Source organism: Papaver somniferum, chromosome 2 (assembly GCF_003573695.1).
Source record: "Papaver somniferum cultivar HN1 chromosome 2, ASM357369v1, whole genome shotgun sequence".
NCBI lineage: Eukaryota > Viridiplantae > Streptophyta > Magnoliopsida > Ranunculales > Papaveraceae > Papaver > Papaver somniferum.
Genome location: NC_039359.1, coordinates 50,138,968 through 50,144,967, shown reverse-complemented (window position 1 = coordinate 50,144,967; position 6,000 = coordinate 50,138,968).

The window sequence follows — 6,000 nt, the reverse complement described above, 5'->3', positions numbered from 1 at the left end:
AAATGTAGTGAACAATGAAGCGGATAACAGTATTGGTTTTATAAATGATGGGAATAGGGTGGTTGTTGATGCTCCTACGAGAACTGGCAGTCGACAAATATCTGTTGAAGAAGAGGAAGAGGAAGCAGTAGAAGAAGACTCCGACAAAGAAGTAGAGTCAGAAGAAGAAGAGGAATATGTGGATGGGTTTTCAGAAGATGATAATGATGGTCCTGATGTTGAGTTTGATAGTGGATTAGATGATGAATAGATAGTTTTAATATATAATCGCATTCCTTCTGGGCTTTTACTTTTAATGAATTGGTCTTAATATTATGGTTGAATAGATTGTTTATTTTAAATTGTCTGTTCCAAGTTTTGCTTGCTTTTTAGCGATAAATCTCTAATTCTCAGTGTAAGTATAAGTGTCTGTTAAATAGTACCACACAGCCTAGGGAAACTTAGGATCCATGCTTAATAAGCCATGGGCAACCCTAATCTTGCAAGTCGGTTTTCGAGGTTAGTTAGGCCCGGGGATTTCTAACATGATATCAGAGCCAGGCCCCTCTCAACTCACCCATGTCCATCCGTGTGTCCGTGGTTTCCGTATCACCCATCAGTATAGCCCAGTCAGCGGCTTTCCCTAACCTTGCAAGCCGGTTGCCATATGGGTCGAGGTCCGTTGAGAATGTAGTTCTTGCATGACCTACAACCAGATCAGAGACTTCAAGTTGAAGTAGACATGGATCACTTGTGCCCTATGGGGGATAATGGTACTTACCTAACCAAATATATCAGTCATCTAGTGAAAGATGGAAATAAACTGCCATTGACAATATGAGACTGGAAATACATGTCATCAGAGTTAATTCATAATGTGATACTTGAAACAAAGGTACATTACTGAATCCATATTGACTATATTGATTTTCTCAAATTCTGAAATGTTTTTAATCTTTTGTGGCTGTATAATTGTTAGCAATATTTGCGTACCCATCAGTGTAGCCCAGTCAGCGGCTTTCCCTAACCTTGCAAGCCGGTTGCCATATGGGTCGAGGTCCGTCGAGAATGGAGTTCTTGCATGACCTACAACCAGATCAGAAACTTCAAGTTGAAGTAGACATGGATCACTTGTGCCCTATGGGGGATAATGGTACTTACCTAACCAAATATATCAGTCATCTAGTGAAAGATGGAAATAAACTGCCATTGACAATATGAGACTGGAAATACATGTCAGCAGAGTTAATTCATAATGTGATACTTGAAACAAAGGTACATTACTGAATCCATATTGACTATATTGATTTTCTCAAATTCTGAAATGTGTTTAATCTTTTGTGGCTGTATAATTGTTAGCAATATTTGCGTACCCAAAACTGTTGGAGGACTGGGTTCTTTCCAAGGTGAATTATAGGTGAAGGGATCAAAAATTTCATGTTAAAAGGACTGCGTATGAAAAATGGAATTCCGTGGAAGAACGTCTTGCACATCCACCAGATAATGTTGTTAAGAGCCAGTGGAGGATACTCGTTGAGGTTTGGGAAAATGATGTGAAGAAACAAGCAAGTGTCGATATCTTTTTTAAAATCGAAATAGTGCAACTTTGTAAAATCGTAACTAATTCATTACTTACCCAAATCAAGCAAACTCAGTGTCTATAGAAAGATGCGAGACTCATCTACAAGTCCCGTATAAAGCCAAAGACTAAATCACAATCTAAGACACCTAATACAGTCTCTATATACAGGGCAGAGAAACATCAAATTAACATAAAATCACTATTTTCAAGAAATACCAAACTATCAAGATGAGTGGTTTTAATCTATTTTCATCATATAATCATTACCCAAAACACAGCTACCAAACTAGAATCATTCTAAAGCTTACCTTGGTCTATTTGACAAGTCTCCATCCATAATCAACATCAGGAGTAAATATTCATCATCTTCAACTTCTTAGATAAACTTTATTATCATTCCCTACTTGATCATCATCATTAGTTTCCATTACTACCAACACTTTCTACTGTTCTATCTCATGACTCATTACATAATCACAGTAAGAATTACCTATACATCACTATCTAATCTTTTCCAAATATCAATCATGGTTTTACATCTATTTTCTCATAGCCTATTAAGTATATATCCTAATATCTCTATTCCTCCGAGTATCTAGGAGAAACTATAACACAACACCTCCACCTCTAAATCGCATGACTCATTTACAAGGGAGAATTCTACTACTAACAGCAGCTACTCTATCCGTCCAAAACTAGAAGAGGATTAACTTCCCATATTTTCCAAAATTCAAATTATAAAAGAGATATATTGTTTCATGACTAGGATTCTACTAAGGGACAACCGTTTACTAATGAAAGGTCCAGTAAAGTCACGGTCAAGTCAATAACGATATTCAAGGTTCGTCGGTCAACTGTGAACGGTCAGCGACAGGTTCAATTCCGGTTGACTTTTATCAAACTTCGACACCCAAACTTCCGAGTGCGATATCTTTCTCGTCAATGTATGATTTATGCGTTCCAGTAATCCATTTCCGATAATTTTTCGAGACCTGTTCAACGCATATATTTTCATGGCCAAATTTTTATTTTATTAAATTATCTATTAATTATGTTCATATTCAATTACTCGAGTTAATGACGGCTAAATCATCTCTTGACTGGTCAAAGAGCATTGATGAGCTTGTGTATCCTTACATGGAGGCAAAATTGAAGTAACTAAGTTTATTTTCTTCTTAAAACCTTGAACCTGACATGAAATTGTCTGCGAAAATAATGCTGGAAATGGTTTATATGTTACAGGACATACAAGACTGTTACTTCATCGACTGACGCGGAGATCAGGAACAGTCCATGAATAGAAGATGTTGGTATGTATGAATGGGTGACTGATACACACACTACACCATTTTTTCCGATTCGAAACGGTTTTTGAGCGTTACGAATCGGTGTTGTAACGGTTCTTGACCGTTACGAAAAGGGGTGCTACAATTTTTTCGCAACGGCCCACTAGCCGTTACGAATTTTTTTCGTAACGGCCCTTGTAACAGCTTAGAGCCGTTACTACGTGGCACCGTCGTAACATGCTCAAGCCGTTACGAATTTATTTAGTAACAGAACGTTGTAACACGTTGAAGCCGTTACGAATTTTTTTGTAACTGTAAAAATATTACTGTCGGTCAACCTTGACCTGGTCAAAATCAGTCATCAATGACCAATTTTGACCGGATCAAGGTTGACCGGCAGCTCATTCTCGACCGGGATACGCTGGAATTCCAAATAAATACACATTTCATTCTACCAATCATCCATATCTAACAATAGTTTCAATCAATTCATACTCTACTCAATTAATTCATATCTACACATTCATATAAAAAACACAAATTTTTCTAAGTACCAATTTTTTTTTGTTAAGTATCAAATTCTGAGGGAATACATAGATAGAAATTTTCTAAGTTCCAAAGTTCAGTTCATAGAAACTTAAAAAACTTTCTAAGTTCATAACTTATATCTAAGTTTTCCCATGTCACATGCTAACAGCAACAGAAACACGACTCACATAAAAGCCTTCTCATGCCGCAGACTGCTGCATCTGAAGTAGGATTCACAAATCTGATGGAATCCAACGCGACAACAGCTATGCATCTTCAATCCAATGGCCATTGCTCTTACAGGATCTTTCTACCAAGAAAGAAGCAGCTACGTAGTACTTCACCTGTAGACACAAAACACTGTTAACAATGGTTTAAGATGTCAAGAGAAAAGCTTTAAACTACATAACTGGTAAAAGGTTTAATGCATACATCAGGTCCACGAGAGATATAATCACCAGCGTAGCTGGTGTACATTTCACTGACATCATTGCTGCCACACTAGTACAAATCTTTACATTGGCCACACTTAATCACCGTGTCCATAGGCTTTTGGTCATGGATTTTTTTCACTCCAAAAATGTGGCATCAGGTGCCGAGACAAAAAGGTATCCCTATGGCTGCATAAACTTTGAGTGGCTATAAAATATGATTAACCATGGCCATAACTCTAAAACCGTGTCTATATGGTACTCAATATTTTTTTGGTAGTTAAGCATTTTCACTATCACCGTGGCCATAGGATCCTTATAGACACACAATTTAATTATATGTGGCTAAAGTTTACCTTAAAGTCACGTAAATTTTATTATAGTCGTGGCCTTTGTCATCAATTGGACACGCAAAATTCATTTTATCATGGCCAATTCATGAGTTGCGGTCACACTAATTTTTCTCAACCATGGCCATCTCTATCATTTGGACACACGGAAAATAATTTAACATGGCTAATACATGATTTGTAGTCACGTTTAATCTATGGTACCATGGCCATCCATATTTTTGGACACATGATAAACATTTTACATGGCCAATTAATAAGTTATGGCTACTAAAAATTTGTAGCACCGTGGCTAAATTTTTTCGAAAGACACATCAAGTGTGTTGAATGTAGCTATTGTTCACCTTTTGGATACATCTAGTGTTTTCAATGTAGCTATTGTTCACCTTTTGGACACATCAAGTTTTTTGAATGTAGCTATTGTTCAACTTTTAGACACATCAAGTGTTTTCAATGTAGCTATTGTTCACCTTTTGGACACATCAAGTTTTTTGAATGTAGCTTTTGTTCACCTTTTGGACACATCAAGTGTTTTGAATGTAGCTATTGTTCACCTTTTGGACACATCAAGTGTTTTCAATGTAGCTATTCAAAAATCACCTAAATAACCATCCATAAAAAATTAATGAAGACTACAATTAGAATTGTACCAAAATAATTTCATTTCACAATATAATAAACATCTCAATCTGATAATTGTGCAGTAACCTTGAGAAAACAAACTTTCAAAGAGAGACTTAAAAGTTTAAACATCCAAATCCTATAGTCCACGACTATTTCTATTAATAATTAGGCTGCAGTCTTGAGTCTCTTGCTGGATCTCCGAGACTTTAGTTCCCCGCTCTTCATATATGAAGGTTTCTTCTTCTTTGTCTTCTTAGTGTTTGGGTCAGAATCATATTCATCGTTTGGGTCAGAATCATGTTCACCGGGGTCTGAAAGTGGATGGCCCTGCAGCAAGCCAGTGGATGTATAATTAAGGGAAAAAACCATGTTAACAGTTATATGGTCAGGATGCAGAAGGTAATAAACATGTATAATAAAGCAACTTACACTAGAGCAAGAGATCACAAACTCTTTAGGCCAAGCTACTATAGATTTTTCAGCATCCTCTACTGTTTTGAGATGAGTAGATGGGACTGGCAAACAATGATTCTTTAATATCGACTTTCAACCGTCACTCTGACACAATCATCCCGGAGTGGATCTCCATGAACCTTCTGACCTGGCACTGATGGAAGAACCGAACCCCATGCAATGATATTTCTCAGTGAAGCATGAGCCAGTTTGCATTTACCAATCTGCAAAACAGAAATGTTATATTGACATCAACAGATTCAAATCTCAAAATGCTTAAATGCCTGTGAAAAGGACATACCGTTGAAAGTTCAGTTTTGTCTTTCGATTGAGAATTGTCTGGTGAACTAAGGGTAGGTAGATGCTCAGATGCAGGAGACTTTTGTTTGTATTTTCCAGACTACAAAAATATACGCTATATTAACATCAACAAAAAATGGAACTCTCAAAGCACTATATTTTAAATACCTGCAAAAGAAACATACCATTTGGAGTTCAGAACTATCTTTCGATCCCGTAGACTGAGATACATTTTCAGATTCAGGGTCATTTCTATTTGTATTAGATTCATTCCTTTCAGTCGGAGAAATGCTTGTAACAGGGAATTCAAGCATAAGAGACTTCTCTCTAATAGGAGATTTCTATATAGTGCAGTTGACATATTAGATACTGCAGAATTATTAGGAAATACATACTTAATCAAAATTACTTGGATGATGTTAAACATACCCGTGCCTTTTTGCTTTTGATTTTCTTTTTCAATATGC